Below are 22,565 nucleotides of genomic sequence, written 5' to 3'. Positions count from 1 at the left end.
AACACTATTGAAAATGAGTTACATTAAGGAAGAAGGCTGGTGCTTTATTATATAATAGAAGTTGAAAGAGCTACGTTCTATACATAGTATTACTGTTTCACATGACTGATAACTTCTAGATGATGTATTGTTTGTATTGTAATTACTGTCATAAGTGTGAATGTATAAGTCATTATACTCTGTTAGCTGTTTTGTGGGTTGCCTGCAAAACTTTTGACCAACCTGTGAGTGTACAATTCTTTCGGGGGTATATTGAAAAGTAATAGCCATTTTTTCATATGGTTTCGAAGCTAATTTGTATCGTTCGATCATCTGTCACGTCATTAGATAGGGCCCATTATGTAATTTCATCTTTTGAGTTCCGCAACGTGATTTTCAACAACTTCATGTCATAGTATTCGTTAATAGTATGTCTGTCCATTAGTAGAAACATGTACCGTCGATTCGTTTAGTTGCAGTTAGCACTGTTCGCTTACAAACATCTGAGTAACAAAACAAGCACCAAGTACATACTGTTTACTGTAATACAAAAACCTGTAACAACTCTATATGTCATACTGTCAACTTGTTACACTATTGTTTAATATAACAACATTTAATTAATTCGTAATTACTGTAATTCACAACACAAAACTAAATTGAGAATGTAAATGTTTTAGGCTACTGAATTGTATATTGTAATCCTGTCTACACTGTTGTCATGTTTGAAGAAGATGGTGGGAATACTTAATAAATGTCTAATTACTGAGTGCTGATTGCACAATTACTTCGTAATTACTGCAATCCACACGTTCTGCCTTGGCAGAGCCTGGAAGCCGAACCGCCTGTGTCAACGACCAGTAGACTGCTACCTAGGGGGAAATGCTGAGCGAGCTGCGGCGAACACAGAAGATATCGCAGCACAAGGGGACGGCCAAGTGCCCAAGTGTGCAGCCAAACCATAATGATATCGTGGAAGCCGAGAGATACCATCTTATTAGTGACAAAGTAAGTTTTCGTAAAGATTGCTAGGTACAACGCAGCAATAAGTATTCAGGTGTCAAGGCATCAGGAAAGAGTCTCTGAAAGATGAAGTTGCGAAAGTGTGAATTCACTAGGAGAGCTGGCAGTGAGGGTAATCCTGGACACATGATGTGATAGCCATCCCACCGCTGCAGAGTGCACAGAAAGCCCCAATATAAATGCCCACCTTTCTTAACAAATGTCTGATTGCTGAGTGGGCCAACTTCCTGCTGCATAGTCTTAGCCCCTGTGTCAGCTATCCAGCATGAGGGAAGACTATGGAGGTAGACCCTTAACACTCCTAACTGCCTTCAATCGTCTACGAACAAAGAGTCTCGGTGGAAGGATGCTGCACTGCCAACATCCGAGACAGCACTGGTGGGTTGCAGAAGCCACCATCACTCTACAGGCCTGCTGGAAGCTTGACCTGCGTGACCTGGACACTGTCCATGACCCACCTTCGAGGCTTCGAGAAGAGTACCACTGCTATTGTTCTTGCCACTTCTGTGGCAGACACCGATGCTACCGGCTCCTGACTGCTAAACAGGGGCTGAGAGCCACCCCCTGCGAGCCAGAGAGTACTTCAGATGAACCTGGGGCCTGACTCCTGAGTGTGAATCTACAACGTCAACGAGTGCACTTTGGAGATCACTACGTGGAGCTGGAGGCCGCCACAGTCCTTGGGTCGACAGCTGCCCCATGATGTAGCAGCCGGCACCTGAAGCTTTGCTGTGCTGGCGATACTTCAAGTCGTGTGCACACTGGCATTCATCTGCTGACGAGACGCTGCTCTTCCAGCCTGACTGTGGCGTAGCCACAATATTGTATAACTGCCTAATAAATGTGTTATTTCAATGGTTTCTTGGCGCTCTCAAGCGTAACTAGGTCCTCACCATCGCGACCCACCTGGTTCTCTGCTGACGACTGTAGGAGTCTGAGACCAGGTTCCTGTAGTAGTTTAGTTAATATAAAAATTATTCGGCATTTTTTATCTGAATTATTTCACTTATTTTTCCATGAAAACGACAGATATGTATTTGACCTTGTATCCTACTCCATATCTTTCAATTGTAATCACCGAATGATAACATTTTCTGCAATTTAGATCAACTTCTGTGATTGTAATTAACGAAGTTACTATAAGTAGCAATGCTCTGATTGTTAGCAAACGTGTATAAGACCTGCTATAAATTGTGGGAGGGGGCAATATATTGCAAATTTTGCGCTGCAATGTGTGATGTACCATCAAGTCAAGAAATAAACAACATTCAGAGTTCTAAATTTGCGTACACCTGAGTCTCTTTTTGAGTTTTCACATTATTAGATATGCTTGGTGTTCTCTGGCTTGTCATCAGTTAAGAAACGTAAAGGAAGAATCAACTGCAGGTGAACAACGAAAGGAAGTTAAGTTCGCACCAACATTTTTTCAAACAATCTGAATTACACCCGTTCGACTTCAAGAACTTTTATTCGCTACCTTCTTCAAGATTAATATTCGTGAAAATTTTGATTTATTTATTTTTTCGACAGTTATTATTTCCAGCAAGGCGATTACGCCGCACAGTCTGAGTCCTCTTCTGCAACGCAAGCGGCCTGCTCTGAGCTGCACCTCGTACTGGAATCGCATGTTTCCACCACCGTAGGCAGGTACGCAGTTGAAGGATCGCCTATACATATCATTACCTGCAAAAACAGAGTAATATGCAGTAAGAAAGTGTAACAAATCCAAAAAAATAACAATTGATAATTCTTAGTTTGATAGAAATACTTATTCCAATCACCTACGTCACAAAACTCTCTTTTTTTTAAAATAAATTGGCAGGGGTATTTCATATCTGGTGGAGCGTATACCCTCTAAGAATTCTGGAACTAAGCCTTGTTAGCAAGTTCGTTAGAGATTTCTGTCTTCTTCTTAACGTAACGCTCTTAATAGAAGAGTGGTGAAATGGAGCACGAGAAAAATCGTTTTTAGGGTTTCTTCGATTTCATTTTTTAATTTACTGTGTGACAACATCATAAATCATCATTTTAAATTTCGTACGCAGTGTTTTGGTGCTTTTGCACTGTGATCTGCCGCCCCCTTAAACCAAACATTCCTTTGGCTGTATAATTGGGAATTGTTCATCAGAGTCTCAGGGATAAAAAAGTATAACATTACACTTACGGACTACAAAGAGCGCTATTTATGTAAACTTACTTATTCACTTCCAAACATCCACAAAAATAATAGGCCGGATTGCAAACGTTTTGAACTTCTGGCCGAGTCCACGATGCGTGGAGTGACAGAAAAGGCGAGAGGCAGGAGCACAGCAATCAAAGTCAGAATACTGTCTCTCCCCACTTAAATTCTTTTCTTCTGCAATGGTGCTCTTCCTTCCGGTACCTACAGACATTGGGTCCGACGGGTAGGGATACACCTATGTCATTCACCTCAAATTTTTCCGGAACCGTTTACGAATTCGAGATTCTGTTTTCACGCAAATGAATTGTGAGAAGTTATCACAAACCGAAGTTACATTAAATGTTCAGACATTGGTGTTAAAATCGTTTTTTTAAAGAAACTACAGAAATTTCTATTATTAGTGTCGTAGTTGCGAAAGAGATTAATTCAATGGCTTTACAGTCTTCAAAATCCAATTAGTAGTTCTGTAAAAATTATAATGTTTATAAATTTAGATCTATCACATTTAAACATGAAGCCAGTATCTGTTTTAGGCAGAAGTTCGTGATTTCATCCGCAATTATGGAAATGCCCCACCACGGATAAGGTGGAAACAGAGTGTTGCACAGCCGCCATGCTGGTACAAAAGGGGCACAGAGGAATCTAGCTTTCATTTTGCCTGCATCGCTCAGGTTTTTCGAGTGCTGGTTAGTCTGAAACCATAAGATGTGTCTGAGAAAACTAGTGAGACTTATTTTTGTCTATGAAAGTTTTTATTTTCTCCAAACACCAATATTGTCCTCTTCGAAGTACACTATGTGATCAAAAGTATCCGGACTCCTAGCTGAAAATGACTTACAAGTTGTGGCACCCCCTATCGGTAATGCTCGAGTTCAATATAGTGTTGGCCCATCCTTAGCCATGATGGCAGCTTCCACTCTCGCAGGCATACGTTCAATCAGGTGCTGGAAGGTTTCTTGGGGAATGGCAACCCATTCTTCACGGAGTGCTGCACTCAGGAGAGGTATAGATGTCGGTCGGTGAGGCCTGGCACGAAGTCGGCGTTCCAAAACACCCCAAAGGTGTTTTATAGGATTCAGGTCAGGACTCTGTGCAGGCCAATCCATTACAGGAATGTTATTGTCGTGTAACCACTCCGCCACAGGCCGTGTAGTATAAACAGGTGCTCGATCGTGTTGAAAGATGCAATTGACATTCCCGAATTGCTCTTCAACAGTGGGAAGCGAGAAGGTGCATAAAACATTTATGTAGGCCTGTGCTGTGACAGTGCCACGTAAAACAACAAGGGATGTAAGCCCCCTCCATGAAAAACGCGGCCACACTATAACACCACCGCCACCGAATTTTACTGTTGGCACTACACACGTTGGCAGATGACGTTCACCGGGGATTCGCCGTTCCCACACCCTCCCATCGGATCGTCACATTGTGTACCGTGATTCGTCACTCCACACCACGTTTTTCCACTGTTCAATCGTCCAATGTTTACGCTCCGTACACCAAGCGAGGCGTTGTTTGGCATTTACCGGCGTGATGTGTGGCTTATGAGCAGCCGCTCGGCCATGAAATCCAAGTTTTCTCACCTCCCGCCTGTCATAGTACTTGCAGTGGATCCTGATGCAATTTGGAATTCCTATTTGATGGTCTGGATAGATGTCTGCCTATTAAACATTACGACCCTCTTCACCCGTCGGCGGTCTCTGTCAGTCAACAGACGAGGTCGGCCTGTACGCTTTTGTGCTGTACGTGTCCCTTCACGTTTCCATTTCACTGTCACATTGGAAACAGTGGACCTAGGAATGTTTAAGAGTGGGAAATCTCTTATAAGACGTATGACACAGTGACATCCAATCACCTGACCACGTTCGATGTCCGTGAGTTCCACGGAGCGCCCCATTCTGCTCTCTCACGATGTCTAATGACTACTGAGATCACTGATATGGAGTACCTGGCAGTAGCTGGCAGCACACTGCACCTAATATGACAAACGTATGTTCCTGGGGCTGTCCGGATACTCTTGATCACATAGTGTAGTTCACTTCGGCCCGGCGGAGTCGTCGTTGCCAGTCTTGGTAGCAGCGCTGAAAGGCGTCAACAACTGGTTGGTTGGTTGGTGTGGGGGATTTAAAGGGACCAGACCGTCAACAACTGGTATGGCTTTTAACATATCAACATATCGGTCACAATCGTTTGATTCCTGACACGACGACGTGTCTAAGACATATTTTAGTTTCAGAATTTAGGGGAAGGAAAAAAGTCACAAGGACTCAGAGCAGGTGAATTGGGAGAAGGGGGTAGGGTGGCGTCTGTGGAAAAACGGAAATGCATTTTGAGGTAACGCGTTCCGTAGTGTAAGTAGCTGTGTCACATGGGGCGTTTTCATGATGCAGCATCCACTTGTCTGCAGTGACCGATCTTACGCGATTCACTCTTATCCTGTGCCTTTCAAGGTTATCTTTGTAAAACACTTCGTTGACGGTTTGTCCTGGAGGAACAAACTCTTATGCACTTTTCCCCAACTGTCAACTCATTCGAGTTTTTTCAGTCGAAGAGATGTCTCAGTGTGCCATTCCTCACTTTGCCGTTTTGTCTCATGGTCGTACTAAAAAATACAAGATTCATCACTTGTGATAACACGCTGAACAATTCGTGGTCATTTGAAATCCTCTCAAGAAGATCAAGCCACACGTTTCTTCAATTGTCACTTGTGTGGTTTTTTTGGCACCATTTAGGCACACACCTTTCGTATGTGCAAATAGTCGGTCAAAATCTGATGTTTAAGTTGAACAGGTCACACATCATCCTTATTGTTAAACGTTGGTCTGATCTCACAAGAGCACACATACGTTCGATGTTTTCGGCGGTATTTTAAGTTGAAGGTCTCCATGAGCGAGATTCATCTTCAATGTTCTCGGTCTTCCAAAAATGATTTGTGCAAGCGAAAAACTTGTGCTCTTGATAAGGACTGTTCCCTATAGGCCTATTTCAACTTTTCAAAGGTCACTCTCGCGGATTCCCCAACGTCAATACAAAACGTGATTGCATAACGTTGTTCTAAATTCCGCTGTTCCGTTTTTTTGACACGCAACAGAACACAACTTCACTGATGGCGCCCTCAACAATCGCATGATGGCTCCACAGAGCTGAAACTCGGGCTGAGCATCTGGAAGGGATGAACTCACTGGTCTAATCAAGCAGAACAATACAGCGTTTCGAGATCCCTTGCAGTGTTACCAGTCTCATTACTTTTCTCACACACCTCGTAAACGTCTTTCAGAAGCAAAGCGAAGTTAGGTATGCTACTTCTTCATGTAGATCAGAGAGGCAACCCGAAGAGAACAGTTGAGTTTTACGCTTAAAGGCATAGCGACATAATGTGTCCAGCAAGAATAACAATTCAGCGAACGTGTAAAATGTTTTAGCTGTGCGCGTCTCGTGTTCATCCCGTTATTGTTTGTTATCTTCCCTTACCATATTGCCGCCTCGTTTTCTTATTCCATTTACTGACGTCACTAACTTCCTGCCTTACCTGCCCATGAGTGGCAGCAGCAGCGCTTATCGATAAGTGCACTGTCGGACTGTCTCTGGAGCGACCGATAGTATTTCCGGGTCGTCGTGTGTCTGGAGTTCAGTTGGGAGTTCAGACCGGACGCAGCAGCAGTGAAGTCGGGGACGGAGCGCCAGTGCTCGCCGGCCTCTGGCGACACACATGAACTGTTCGGTGGAAGGAGAGTGGAGGTGGACGACCATTCGTCGGTCGTTCTGTTGGTCGTCTCATCGGGCCACGTGTATTTGGTCTTTTGACCGTTTCTGGGCCTCGTCAGTTTGTCGTCTTGCAGGACGTGGGTCGGTTCCTTCCTTGTGCGGAGATGTCGTGGCCAATGGGCAAGAGTTACCCCTGCATGGATGGGTCGGAGCCAGTGTGCTCGCCGTGTCTCCGAGTTCTGGATGGACATGGAGTTGAGTCGGGTTGAAGCTGCAGTCAGCTTCCGACAGCCAAGACTCGCCCGACCGTCGCCGACACCTAACTTGAGTGAGAACGACCTGGGTTGGTCGTTCGGACGATCGCCTTATCGGACGTCATGTATTGGTCGCCGACCGCTTGTAGAAACTCTCTGTGTGTCGAACTGATTCGTCCTTGTTGTCCCACAGTGATTGCTTTTACGATTGTTCGAGTTCTTGTGCAAGTGTGTTTACGTCGAACTGTGTGTAGCTTCTGTGATGTCCACTGAGCACATGAATACTGTCTGCGCACTGGAGTAGTCAGTCGATCGGTTGAAATAGAGCAGCGAGTGCGTCGGGTGGAAGGGAATTGACTAGGGTGTTGGTTGGTTCTTCAGCCGTCCCTAGGTCGTGTTGCCACCCGATTGTTTACTGTTAAGCTTGGCTGCCTGTCTCGCATAAACTGTGCTTAGGCCGACCCTTGGAACATTCCTGAGCGCCACTGTTTGTTGTTTGTGATTGTCATGTTATTTGGTCGCAGGCACTGTGCCCGGCCTTCAGCCGTGTATTAATGTTGTCTGTTTTATGGTTAGTGTATGGCCTTCCGCCGAACTTCATGTCAACTATTTTAAGATTAGGCCTTCAGCCGTGGTTCATTTACAATTCTTGTTGCTGTGTATTTAGGCCTTCAGCCGTGTTTGTTTCAGAAGCTGTGGCTTTAATATGTAAATCCCTGTCTGTAAAGTTTCTCTTTAATTATCTTGAATTCTTGAAACGGCCTTCAGCCGTGTTATGTAAATGTTTATCTTAAGGTGGTCTTTAATCATTCCTGAGTAATTGTTTGGGCCGTCAGCTGACAAGATACTTCAAGTTTTCTTAAGATGTTTATCTTTTGTACTGTGTAAAAGCTTATCTTTAAAGCCTCTCTTTTATTATCTAAAGAAAAATTTTTATTGGGCTTTCAGCCGAAGAATTAACTTGAATTTTTCTTACTATGGCCTTTAGCCAGAATTGGTAAATGCTTGGCTTTTAAAGAATTTCCTTAGATGATCTGAAATATTATTTCGGCCTTTAGCTGAGAAGATATTGCAATTTTACTTAAGTAAGGCCTTCAGCCGTTTCTCCAAATCCTGGTGTTTTAAAAGGAATCATTTAAACTTATTCTGCAGAAGTTACTTGAGCCCTCAGCCGTGAATTGATCTTTGCTGTTTCAAAGAGAAAACTGTGCATTGGTTTGAGGAATAAAGTTGTGTGTGTTCTTGTATAACTAAGAGTAACTGACCTTGGCCCCTTTCCACAACCTGGTCCGCTCTGTCCTGCGAAACCAGATTTCAGAATTCCTATATTAAGAGCACTGGAATACTATTTAAACTGTAAGGAACAAGCCTGAAACGAGCGAATGAAGTAGTTGTTGTGTCAACAATTGACGACGATCTCTATGTGACCCCAAGAGGAACTGCGAGTGTCTGTGGAATAAATCAGGCCACTTGTTCGCATTTCCCGCTCAGACAGTTTGCATCGGCACCATGTGTAACGTCACTAGCAGATTAACCAGCGCGACTGTAGAGGACGCATGGACTTCATGGCTTTGTTTTGATGTTCAAGCTTGAACATCAGGAGCAATGGAGCGTGAACATTTGATGTGCAATTATTGGAGACTACTAGGTTGACCATATTTCATCGAGGAAAACTTAAGGGGTAAGAGAAACAAAGCGCTCTCCCACGTCTTTCCTGGATGTGAAGATGTTACAAGTTGACCCGCATTTTCGCCAGATACGACGCCACTAGCCTTTTTTTTTCTCTGGGGTAAACTCTAGGGCCGGCCGGAGTGGCCGTGCGGATCTAGGCGCTACAGTCTGGAACCGAGCGACCGCTACGGTCGCAGGTTCGAATCCTGCCTCGGGCATGGATGTGTGTGATGTCCTTAGGTTAGTTAGGTTTAATTAGTTCTAAGTTCTAGGCGACTGATGACCTCAGAAGTTAAGTCGCATAGTGCTTAGAGCCATTTTTTGTAAGCTCAAGGCTGAAGTCTATGTACAAGTTTCGATGCCCAAAAGGATTTAAAACGTAGCATGTCAGTAACATGTATAATGATATGTAAGGTACCTCTTCAGTCAGCCCAAAGGTCCTGGAGCGAACGACTGCAAACGCATATGAGTGTAGACTGTGGGCATTTCAACACCTGGCGACAAACACGTAAAGTTAGGGCAGTGTTTAGGCCACATTCTTTTGTCATTTTCTTTTGGTGCTGCTGGTGATGTCGTTATGCAATGTAAGTATGTATCTTGATATTAAACTCATAACATGAAGTCATTATTTAATAATCGTTATATATCAGATCCCTGTTTCACCTACCTATTCTATTTTGGAAGCACTCCTTTCTTTCAAGGCTGTAGTAGAAAAAATAGCATTACTGTTACCGCAGTCAACTGTTGAATCATATTTGATGTATGTCCTAAGCCTTCCAGTCAGGGGAAGGGGGCAGACAACGACTAGTGCAAAGTCCCAAGCGACTGGAGAAAAGCACAGGTGACTACTGTACATCAGAAAGGTAAAAGAACAGGCCCGAATATCCTTAATGTCGTCGTCCTCATGAATTCCTGAACACATTCTGAGTTCGAATATAATAAAACTTTGCGAGACGGAAAATCTTCTGTCTACAAATCAGCACAGACTTAGAAAGCATCGCTCATGCAAAACCCAACTTGTCCGTTTCTCACAAGATATCCTGGGAACCACGGATGAGGGATTGGAAGCAGATTCCATGTTCTTCGATTTCCGAAAAGCATTTGACACGGCGACCCACTTCACACTGTTGACGAACGTCCGAACATTCGAGTTAGGTTCCCAGATATGTGAGCAGCTCGAAGACAAGTAGTAGAGCCCAGAACCCAGACATCGACAACGAGTGCTGTTCAGAAGCAACAGTATTGTTAGAAGCGCCCCGGGTGAGTGTGATAGGACCTATCTTTATCTTACTCTCTTTATACAAAAATTATCTGACAGTCAGCATGAGCAGGAATTTACGGGTTAGCTGATGAAGCTGTGGATAAGGGAAGGTGTCATCGCCGAGTAACTATAGAAGGATACAGGATACTTCGACAGAATTTCCAATTGATGTGTTGAATTGTAGCTGGCCGTAATTGTAAAAAAAAACGTAAGTCACTGCGGATGGTTAGAGAAAAAAGCTGTAACATTCGAATACAGCATTGTTAGTGTGCCGATTGGCACAGTCACATCGATTAAATATCTAGGCGTAACGTTGCAAAGCGATATGAAATGGGACGAGCACATCAGCTTGGTAGTAGGGAAGGTCAACGGTCGACTTCGGTTTATCGGGAGAATTTTGGAAAAGTGTAGCTCATCTGCAAAGGAGACAGCATACGAAACCCTACAGCTCTCCATTCTTGAGTACTGCTCGGGTGTTTGGGATCACCACCAGTTCGGATTAAAGGAAGACATCGAAACACTTCAGAGGCAAGCTGATAGATTTGTTACCGGTAGGTTCGATTAGCATGCAATTTTTACGGAGATATTTCATGAACTTAAATGGGAATCCCTTCAGGGAAAGCGACGTTCTTTTTAAAGAGACACTGTTGCAGGAATTTAGAGAACCGGCATTTGGGGCCGATTGCAGAACGGTCCTGCAGCCACCAATGTTCATTTCACGTAAAGACAACGAAGATAAGATGAAACGAATTAGGGCCCGTACAGACGCTTATAGACAGTCGTCTTTCCCTCGCTATACAGAGCGAGTCACTAACTATTGCCACCAAGTATAACTCCGAAAGTACGATAGGAACTGAAAAGTTTGTGGGACAAATGTTGCATGGGACAACGGGGTCCATAATATGACGTTGGTTTTTTGTTGCTAGGTGGGGTCGCTTCAGAGATATGAAGGTCAACTTTATTTCTTTACATGGTATACTATAGTTTGGTACTTATTTTCTGATAGCGGCTATCGAGACGAATCCAATGATGTGTAACAGTAAGGTCTTTGAAGGTGAAAAAGGTGGCAAGAACGTCCATTTACAGAAGGGGTTCGAAGTAATGACAATTGGTATCAATGCAGTGCTGCAATCTTCTTATCAGGGATTGAATGGTATTTATTATCACATCGGCAGTTATTGAAGCACATACTCTGACAGTTCTCTCTCGCATATCTTCAGGTGTAGTTGGAATGTCTTTATAAACAATGTCTTTTACGAATCCCCACAAGAAAAAATCCAGAGGCGTCAAGTCTGGCGAACGAGCCGCCCACGACACATCTCCTCCGCGTCCAATCCAACGATTTGGGAATTGTCTCTGCAAGTCATTTATAGCCACCAGTGGAAAATGTGCCGGACACCCATCGTGTTGATACCACATTATGTTCCTTGTTTCTAAAGGTATTATTTCTTCCAATAATAAGAGACCTACTGTTTCTTGCAGGAATTTGGTGTACTTCCTACCATTATGATTTCCTTGGGTGAAATAGGTGTCTATAATTCTCTCCTCCAGGATCCCACACCACACATTCACCGACCACGGTTTTTGGTGTGCAACGTGCCGCAGCCAACATGGACTTTCAGTTGCCTGATAATGCATGTTATGCAAATTAACATTTCCATTATTCGTGAATGTAGCGTCGTCAGTAAATAAAATCAAATTAATAAATGTGTCATCCCTCTGAATGTGAAGTTCAGCCCATCGGCAGAATTCAATGCGACGCATACAATCCGTACCAGTTAATTCCTGGTGGAGACTGCCAAAGGTAAGGATGATATTTATGGCGATGTAGAACACGAACAATACTACTCTGGCTCATGTCAGATTCCCTTGCGATTTGACGCGAACTAACACAAGGATCTCCAACCACAGGGCAAGAGTACCAATTGTATTTTAACGTACGACATGTAGGGTGAGTACGTTGAGGATATCTTTCAGCGTATAAGTCTCTACCTCTCACTAAATTTCGTTGGCATTCTCCGTAAATGAGAAGCATATCGACTCGTTCTTCGAAGGAATACATCATTCACATTCGCTTGATTTGACGATACTAGTGTTACCGATCCTATTAGTGTTGTATTGCGAAACCGTCAAATAGTGTTTATATGTCATTGTTACGTTAGATGGATAAGCCGTATTCGGCGAATATTTACTATTTAAACGATATACGAAAGAGAACTGTCAGCGCATATGCTTCGATAAGTGCCGAAGTGATAAGGAATACCACACAATCCACGATAAGAAAATTGCAGCACTGCATTGATACAAAAAGTCTTCACTTCGAACACCTTCTGTAAATGGACGTTCGTGTCACCTTTTTTACCTTCGTTGGCCCTCAAAGACCTTACTGTTACACGTCACTGGATTCGTCTCGATATCCGCTCTCAGAAAATAAGTACCAAACTACAGCATCCCATTACAAAAAAAAAAAAAAAAAAAAAAAAAAACTAAGTTGACCTTCATATCTCTGACGCGACCCCGCCTCCGCCTAGCAACAAAAAGCCAACGTCATATTATGGCCCCCGTTGTCCCATGCAACATTTGTCCCACAAACTATTCAGCTACTATCATACATTTGGAGTTATTCTAGGTGGCAAGTGGCAATAGTTAGTGACTCACCCTGTATTATCCTGTGGAAAGGGGAAGGAAATTACTGTTAGTGGTACATGGTATACTCCGCCATGCACCGTAAGGTGGCTTGCGAAGTATGTATGTATACAGATGTAGTGATGGGGATCCCTTTTGCTAACAGCCATCGTTCCATAGATAGGTAGAGCTCCACAGTTGAACGCTTCGCAAAACTGCTTATCGCGCAGAACGTATAATCTACAGTTATCGAGTCTCCTAATGATCGTACTAACAGCATATATAGGTACACTATTGATCTGAAAAGTATAGAATTTCAAAATCAATACCGTCATCGTACAGATACTTGCTATGGCCGCTCCTAACGCTTGAAGCACACGGCGCAGCAGGCGACAGGCAATTCTTTGGCACAAAGGAATAGGCTCCCACTGCGCTTAGGTCGGGAATGTGTTGGGTTAGAGCACAAGTGGTGTTTTCGTTTTCCATGTTGGTATTCCGGTTGCTATAGGTTTATTTATCGACTTTCATTTTTTATTTGTAGCTCACTGTTGCTATTGGAGTTTACATATTGTAATTATCTCATTTGGAGATGATGAGTGGAGCTGTGGACGCTAGAAAATGGAATGCCAAGTGGAAAAATCAGAACATTTCCGACTTATTTTTCCGTTTGAGTTCAATAGGAGGGTGAAAACAATGGAGGCAGCCAGAAACATTTGCGCCGTGTGGGAACAACGCCCCTTAACAAAGCACAGCAAAAAAAAAATGGTTTTGTGCTTTTAAGCAGGATCGTTTTGACATTAATGCCTCTCCACGTTCAGGAAGACCATTTGGGTTTTATGGTGGTTTAAACGCACTCGAGAACTGGGAGCTGTAATGGACTGTGATCATTCCACCACCGTGCAGCATTTGCCTGCATTGGGGAAGGTTCAAAAATCAAGTGTATGGGTACCGCATGCTCTAAGCCAAAATTACAAAAATCAGTGGGTGCCAATATGTGCATCTAAGCTTGCTCGTCATCAATTGGCTCTTGAACAACACCGACCATTCCCATCCTGTGCCGTTACTAGTGAAGAGAAATGGTGTCTTAAAGCTAACAAAAGGAAAATAAAGGTATGGTTGATCCCAAACAAAGCAGCAACTCCCTGTACAAAGACGTGAGCATCCACAAAAGGTAATGTTATGCGTCTGGTGGAACAGCGATGGCATGGAGTATTACGGCTTGCTGCCCTGACGTATAATCATCACTGCTGACATTTAATATAAATAACTGAGACGTCCTTGCAGACGCAAACCAAGAACAACGGCCAGGATGACTGCGCGAAGTGATGCTTCTCCACAACATCCGCCCGCATTCTGACAGACCGACAAAAAACACTATACAGGACTTTGGCTGGATATTCACCTGGTCTTGCGCCCTCAGATTTTCATCTTCTCCGTTCTCTATCAAGCAATCTCCAAAGACTTTCCTTTCTAGATGAAAATGCTCTCCGAACATGGCTCAACGAGTTTTTCGCTCTCTATCGAGCAATTCCCAAAGAATTTCCTTTCTGGATGAAAATGCCCTCCGAACACGGGTCAATGAGTTTTTCGTCTCAAAACCATGTGATTTCTACAGTCGCGGACTCTAAAAGTTATCCCAGGGTTTGCAGACTTGTAATTAGTGAAGGCAAGGCCATTACTGATGGGTTTGGTTCTGTATACCCTTTTTGTTTATTAATCTTATGGAAAAACGCTACGAACTTACACAGCAGCCCAGTATCTCTGCTCATTGGCCAATTTACTTTGCACGAGCCTTGACCACCTAAAACCCGTCGGAAACAGCAAACTTACCTGCGAGCAGTCGCTGGTGCAGATGGTCTCATTAGGTGCCGTGCAGATTGCCCACGGGGTGACGGTGGACAGCTCCGGCGTGGTGATTGGCCACGGAGACACCTCTGGCGTGGTGACTGCCGGACTGGTGTGGACGGCACTCAGCAGCTGCAACTGGGAAACGTATGAGTTCTACACAGTGTTTCACAGCAATCCACAGCAGTTCCAGTGTGTCTCACAGTTCTGTCATCGAAATGATACTCAAAGTGCGATTCCGGAAACTTTATATTACCGGTCATTGGAACAAAAATATTGCACAGCTTGCATATTGGCTATGCTTTAAGCCACATTTAACTGGTGAAAGTGTTTTTAATACAAGTTCTCTATTTAAACTAGACTGAACTGCATGTGAGTGCTTTAGTCTCTAATAAAACTTGCATCTGACTGCGTATTTAACTGAACTGAACTTTATCTGACTGCATGAAAATATTGTTGGAAAATTAACACTCAAAATACACATCTGACTGCATGAAAGTTTAGTGGTAAAAATAAATGAAAGTCACCGACCTGCATCTGACTGCGCCTGTGGACTTAGCTCGTGCACTCCTTCCCGTTTAGCCGATAGTAAAACATATATTCAACTCAGCCGTAGTGCAAAGGCATAAAATTGTCATTCTAGATAACTTTACTCATTTTGGCCCTGTTTGTTACTTAATAAAAATTCTGTCCTGATCTGAATAATTTGCCAACTGTGCAATGGCATATAGATTATTTTACTCCGATAAATGAAATTATTTGCTTTACTCATGGGAACTTTACTTTAATGTACCTTTTGGTTCAATGCAAGCACAGGATGCGGAGAACGACATAAGGTGTGAGATGAAACTCTAATTTTATCTAAAAAATATTTGTTGTTCAAACTTTTAAGGCACATGTGAAAAACTAAAAAAAACTTCTATAGCATGGATTTACGAGAAAGTTTCACAAAACGCTTATTGCATCAACAATGGGATTTCTATCTAGCTTTTAGACATTATTTAACCAAAGAAAACCTATTTTATTAATTATTCTTTCTAGTTTCCCCAGGTTTGTGCCGAGTTTCGCTTAATATATAGCTTATTATGAGCGTAGCGCCAATTCTTACTTTGATGCTGTCACGACCCGGCTGCCTCCTACAGGCATCTAGCTCCGACTCGAAACACGTCTGCTGTCTGTGCGCATCTCCTCACCACTACTCAAACTTTTACCGCGTGCACCTAGCTCTGTTAGCTGTCAAAGATCTTACTACTCGAAGATGTACTACTCGTCCAACCTTGCGGTTGGGAACTATCGACATTTTTCACTGGCTCTATCCTGATCGAATCTCAGCACATACCTTTCACTGGATTGTACACATACTAATTACATACTCAACTGGCAATTGTTAAAAAGGCAGCTAGGAGAAGGAGATATTGAGACAGTTGTACTTTGCGTGTAACCAATAGATTTGAGCAACTGTCAGAGTTTAATGGAGAGGAGCCTTTTGTATCTGTAGTTGTAGGAAACATACAGTAGTCCTCAGCAGTTAGGAATCCTGAGTCAGTAGCAAATTCTAATAGAAAAAAGAAGCCCTGCTGCTGGGTAGTCGCATGGCAGAGGTGTGGGCCAGCAGTTGCAGGAAGTGTTGGATAGTGAGTACCAGGTCACAAGCATTGTGAAGCCTAGTGCAGCGTTGGGTCAGGTAACTGACAACATAGGGGAGTTAAATAGTAATTTTACGAAAGATGATCAGGTAGTAATTGTGGGTGGAGCTTAGATAGTCTTGACAGGGACGAAGAGTGTGATGTAGGTGGTGGACAGGTAAAGATAGCTACTCAAACTGGTAGCACTACTGTGCAGTTCGTGCAGCTGCTTCAGCGTCATGATCGGCCTCATCTTAATGCTGCTGTTACATGTGTTAACATGGGCTGGAGAAGGCGCTGATGGTGGAGGACACGGCTCACATTGCAGTGGTGCCAGTTGTGTCTATCAGTAGATCGGGCTTCACTAGGCATGGACTGCACCTCAATAGGTATGGAAAGGGGAGGCTGGCAAAGCTTTTAGGTGACAGTGTAGTGGGCGGTGGTGGGACGACTCATGGGAAAATTCATGTGGTAGTTGGTGTTAGAGCTGCACCTTTTTTGGATTGAAGACAGCTGAGAGGTATCCCTTCTTAAAGGAAGTCCCTCTAACAAAGGAATCACCTTAAAAGGAGACTAGATATACAAGTAGTGAAGGAATTAGTATATTTCATCAAAATATAAGCGGTATTAAAGATAAAGTTAGTGAATTGCTTGTAGATATTGACTCTGACATTATTGGTATATCAGAGCACCACCTAAATGCTCGTAATTTGACAATTCAGAGGCTTCCTTTACCAGGCTACTGATTAGCTGGCTGTTTTTCAGGGAGTTCTTTGCGCAGTGGCGGATTCGCTATGTACGTAAAAAACAGTATTCCATTCGAGTCCGTAGACGTATCTCGGCATTGCACTGAACAGGTATTTGAATGTTGTGCATGGGCAGTTGAATTTAGTAAAACTAAACTTCTAATTGTTGTTGTTTATAGGCCTCCTAACTCAGACTTAGAGCATTTCTCCTCACGCTACAGAGGTTCCTTGGTTCACTTTATAGGAAGTACCAGAAAGTAATTATACGTGGTGACTTCAATATTAATTTTGTATGTGATTGTGCAAGAAAAAGGATGTTAAAAGATCTTCTAAATTGATATGATCTGATGCAGAACGTGTTTTTTCCAACCAGCATGCAGGTGAACAGCAGCACAGCCACAGACAATATTTTTATTCATTCTTCGTTACTAGATGGCCATTCTTTTAATAAAAGGGAAAACGCCTTTCAGACCACGATGCACAGATTTTAATACTAAAAGATTTTTCTACTCAAACAACCGTTATATATAATTACAAACTATGTAGGAAAGCCAATCCAACGGTAATAGTGAGTTTTTTAAACCTCGTTAAGCAACAAGAGTGGCAGGATATTTATAGTGTCAATAACATAGATGACAAATACAATGCTTTCTTCAACACATTTATCATCCCCTTTGAAAGTTGCTTTCCATTAGAACGTTATAAACAGGGTACTAGCAGTAAAAGGCAGCCTGGGTAGCTGATTAGTGGGATAAGGGTATCATGTCGAACAAAGTGGGAATTGTATCAAAATGTTAGAAGTAGTCTCAGTCGAGCTTCAGTAGCCCATTACAAACAGTTCTGTAAGGTTCTTAAAAATTTTTCATGAAGGCGAAGAATACGCGATACGCAAATAGAATAGCTAATTCACAGGATAAAATTAAAGCCATATGGTCAGTCATTAAGGAAGTCTCTGGTCAGCAGCACAAGGTCGACGATATAAAGTTAGTTCGTAGTGAAAATATTTCTGTTACTGATAAGTCAGACATATGTACAGTATTTAACAATCACTTTCTGAGAATTGCTGGTGAATTAAACAAAAACTTTATTTCTCCAGGGAATCTTATAACTCTCTTGGAAAATGCCTTTCCGAGACTGGTGTCTGAAATACTCCTCTGTGATACTGGCAAGGGGGAGATCGACTCAATAATTGAATCACTGAAGACTAAGGACTCTCATGGATACGATGGAGTGCCTAGTAGAATATTGAAGTGCCGCACTGCGAACGTTAGCCCTGTACTTAGCCACACTTGTAATTTTTCCTTTAAGAACGGTCAGTATCCTGAACGATTAAACTACTCATTAGTAAAGCCGCTTTATAAAAAGGGACAAAGGGATAACGAAGACAATTTTAGACCTATTGCTATGCCATCAGTGTTTGCTAAAGTTATTGAAAACGCTGTGTATGTAAGGATAATTGATCATTTTATTTCACATAATTTGCTATCATATCTACATTTCGGTTTTAGAAGTGGTTTAACAACTGAAATTGGTTTATTCTCTTTTCTCTGTGAGGTACTGGATAAATTAAACTAAAGGTTTCGATCGCTAGTCATCTTTTTTTTATTTAACTAAGGCGTTTGATTGTGTTGATCACAAAATATTGCTCCAAAAGTTCGACCATTACGGAATACGGGGAATAACTCACAATTGCTTCACATCCTACTTTAACAACAGGCAGCAAAAGGTCGTTATTCATAGTGTTGAGAATGGTTATGATATTGGGTCTTAGTGGGGCATGGTCAAATGAGGGGTGGCCCAGGGATCAATGCTGGGACCTCTCCTGTTCCTTATTTATGTAAATGATATGCCCTCTAGTATTACAGAGGATTTCTGTTTGCTGGTGACACTAGCTTAGTAGTAAAGGATGTTGTGTGCAACATTGGCACTGTTCAAATAGTGCAGTTCAAAAGTTCATGGCTTGTGGAAAATAAATTAGCGCTAAATCACAGCAAGGCTCCGTTTTTACATTTTCTAACACAAAATTCAACAAAACCCGATGTTTTAATTTCACACAATGGGCTTATGATTAGTGAAACTGAACAGTTCATATTTCTTTATGTTCAGATAGACAGTGAACCGTAGTGGAAAGCCCACATTCAGAATCATGTTCAAGGACTTAATGTTTCCATTTTTACTATTTGATCGGTATCTGAAGAAAGTGATAGTTCGACACGGAAAGTATTCTACTTTGCTTATTTTCATTCGCTTATGATGTATGATATTATATTTTGGGGCAACTCTTCCCATTCTCAATAGATATTTTTGCCTCAGAAACGGGCAGTTCGGGCAATAAGTGGTGTCAGTTCGTGAACCTCTTGTCAGCCTCTGTTCAGTAGTCTGATTATTCTGACATTAGCCACTCAGTAAATATATTTTTATATTTTCGTTTCTTGTTAACAGTACCAGCTTATTTCCAGGAATTAGCAGCTTTCACTCAGTTAACACTGGGCAGAAATCCAATCTGCATTTGGAACGCACTTCCTTGAATCTTGTGCAGAAAGGTTTCGGGTATACTGCTGCATCCGCTTTCAATAAGCTACCACAAGAATTCAAAAATCTTAGCAGCTATCCATGTGCTTTCAAATAGAAGCTCAAGAGTTTCCTCATGGGTCACTCCTTCTATTCTGTTGAGGAGTTCCTCAAAAATTAACCTGATTCCTGCGTTATATTGGTGAATGCCTTTGCATAAACTTTTGGCTTGTTTTTTTTTGGTTTCATAAACATTTTATTTTATCTGTAATTACTTTTATGTTGCAATTTCATGCTGATACGTTGCATGTATTTGGAGATTTGCTCCTCACTTTGGTCTTAAAGAATTAGACATGTAAAATGAAAAAAAAATAAAAGAAATTCAATTGCCTCATATTACTTTACAATTGAAATAAAAAATATCTGACACTTTGAAAACAAGTGAGAGTCAGATATAATTAATGCTCGTAATCCCAAAGCGGAACATAAAATTGAAGAGCGACAAATCTACGGTTTTTGTGGGTATAATACTTATCTTTTAATTCTTTCTGATCGTTGTCGTATCTTCAAGTGCTTCTCTTCGGGTTTTCATGTTGATTTAGTTGGTATCACCAACGAGTCACATAAAGAACTCTGGATACTCAATGTGTTTATTGCCCTGACATTCTATTAGAATTTCAATGGACCCAACATTAAACTTATCCATGTCATATGGATCTTAATGAACTGCAACGCATATTGAGACACAGCATTAACATACATGCAGATAAAAAGTTAGAATCAGCCATTCATAAAACAGTATGTAGTATCTGTAAAGCCCTCTACGTAAGCCACACTGGGAGAGACTTCCAAAAAAGATACAACGAACATGTAAATGCCTATCACACTAACAACTATAATAAATCAGCGTCAGTCACAGACATAAAGAAAAGGCCGCCAATTTCATGATATTGCACGTGAACTTCGTACGTTAATAAAATGGGCAATGGGCACCAAAAGGACTTAAATTAAGAATTTTAAATATTCACTCATGGCACAGTAAATGGAGACATGTTGCTAAGTGATCAACTTGAAAGTAATAATATTAACTTCCTTAAAAACTTCTCCAGTGCTGAAGGCCTATTTCATTGAAAATGTTATTCTCAGCAGCTACTCAGTTTGTGCCATGACATAAATACATCTTGATACAAAATTCTCTTCACTGTACACGACTGTTTTAGCAGCAGAAACTAAACTATCTTAGATTTTAAGACACTTTGGATTGAAGTAAACAAATGCTTGTAGAAGTGTTACGTTGTTATGTATTTGTTACTGTGCTCTGTGTCCCAGACAGCGAAATTACCAAAAAAAATTTAAGTAAATGCGATAACAAAATGAACAGTCATGCTTATCACATAATGTACACTAACATATTTATTTTCCTGCTGAGGCGCTGTTTCGATACATAAACTCACTGGCACACACACCAAAGAAAACTCACCCCACTTCACTTCATATTAATTCCAATGTAAAAGTAAATGTAAATGCAGTTGATGATGGCAGCTTGCTGCCAATACGCATCGAGGTGATAAAATATTAATAACAAATAACTGCTGCAGTAAAATTACTTCATAAAAAGGATCCAATATATGTTGCCAACATAAAATATGTGATGCAAACACACTGACAGCTACACATATTACAAATATGGCATACATGGCCGTCTGTAATTCACAATTACTAGATAACTTGTGTTAGTTATCGTTTTCTTAAATCAAGGTGAAGGCCAATGTTAGTGGACCACTTGAATGTTTATGTGAAACAAGTTTGTAAGATATTGATTCAACTGGGTCGAAGTGAGAATGGTACTGTTAGACACACAAAGAAGCGAAAGTTACTATAATATTACAAAAATAAACATTGAATGGAATACTGTTGTTATGATTATCAAACGATAACATTTGATCTGTGGAATAGAACTCTGAAATAAGATTTTGTGTAGCACTCTTGTTTGAAAAAATGCTCATGTCGCTGTTTTCAATAATTCATTTTAAGTAAACTACCATCTTTTGTAACGTACCTTGACTTCTTGCTCCGATTGTATTTGTGCATTTATTCCAACAGATTGCCTGCTAAAAGGTGTCTAAAAACAAATGATGCAGTATATTCATATGAGTGGGATTGCGTTAAGGTAGTGCCTCCATATGAAACGTATTATCTCATTATGAAGAGAAGAAGTCTAAAAAGTTTGTAAGGGTGTTGCAGGGGAGGTTGTACTCAGAAATAATACTGGAGGAAAAAACTCGATACATTGCATCGTTGTCGAGTTATGTGGCATTGAAGTCAGCGAGTCAGGTTGTCGTGGGTGCAAATTCGAGCAGCCTGCCAGAGATGGCATTGCGAAAAGTGTTCTTCGTATGCTTTTCTCAGACCGTACAAACGTAGCTTTTGCTCATCTAGCTTCAGTTTCTCATTTCCGAAAAAATCACACCCAGTGATATCTGTGCTTTACAGCATTCTAGCGCGTCCAAGTGTTTGAATTCGCATATACAACAACTTGATCGGCGAACGTCAATGCTATATAACTCGAATCAGCGCAGCGTATAGAATTTTTCTCTTAAAAACTATTTTTTTAGCTCAACCTACCCTGCAACATACTTACAAGCTTTTCAGACTGGTTGTGACAGCCCTGTATAGTAATTATGCAGCATGCGAACCATAGGATACTTCCCCCTGCCACAAGTTAGATGTTTGTCATGATGGTTCTCTAAATAAAGGATAAATCTAGTCCTTCTCTCACATTGGTGTAACTTTCTACTTGCCTTAGATGTTAACAAAGAGTTGCAGCGTAACAAGATATAAACTTCACTTACCAGCAACGCAATCTGTACAGCTGTCGCCAGCGCCATGTTAGCGTGAATGACTTCGGATGTTTCGGTCCAGCTGATTAAATACTTATGATTAGCCTTGAGTTTATCAATATCCACGAGATTGTGTTGGTATCAGTGGAATCACTGCACAACAGTTTTGAAGTTTTGACAACGATATCGAAGCTGTTGATGCAGTACGAGGAGGACGGGATTTACGAAAGTCTGCCTAGGTTTATAAACGGAAATTTATTATGTGGAATAAACCAGTCTACAGTAGTGATTTATATGG

This window comes from Schistocerca serialis, chromosome 5 (assembly GCF_023864345.2).
Source record: "Schistocerca serialis cubense isolate TAMUIC-IGC-003099 chromosome 5, iqSchSeri2.2, whole genome shotgun sequence".
Lineage (NCBI taxonomy): Eukaryota > Metazoa > Arthropoda > Insecta > Orthoptera > Acrididae > Schistocerca > Schistocerca serialis.
This window is presented reverse-complemented; position numbering follows the sequence as displayed.